This window comes from Ursus americanus, chromosome 2 (assembly GCF_024610735.1).
Source record: "Ursus americanus isolate L20-20 chromosome 2, mUrsAme1.1.p, whole genome shotgun sequence".
NCBI classification, from domain to species: domain Eukaryota; kingdom Metazoa; phylum Chordata; class Mammalia; order Carnivora; family Ursidae; genus Ursus; species Ursus americanus.
The window spans coordinates 65,499,406-65,499,877 of NC_142128.1; positions in this window are offsets into that span (position 1 = coordinate 65,499,406).

A 472-nucleotide genomic window follows, 5' to 3' on the forward strand; every position below is an offset into this window, starting at 1 on the left:
AGGCTTAGGTCACATTCAGAGTATTCCCTGCCATGCCATCTCCCTCACCCTTTCAAACTTGGCTGGCCTTCCTGTTCCCAGTTCTCGTGGTCAGTGTAGGTAACACCATGTGCAGGACTAGCTTTATTCGGGGCACCTGTCTCGCCCAGTGGTTAGAGCATGTGACACCTGATCTTGGAACTGGGAGTTTGAGCCTCACTGGGTACAGAGATTACTTAAATAATTTTTTTTAAAAGAACCAGCTTTATTTATTTTTAAAATGTTCTTTATTTTATTCTAAATAAAATCTTTAAAAGGGGGGGCGCCTGAGTGGCTCAGTTAGTTGGGTGTCTAATTAGCTCTGGTCATGATCGCAGGGTCCTGGGATTGAGCCCCAAGTCGGGCTCCCTGCTCAGTGGGGAGTCTGCTTCTCCCTCTGCCCCTCCCCCCCCATGCTCTCTCCCTCCAATAAATAAATAAAATCTTTAAAATG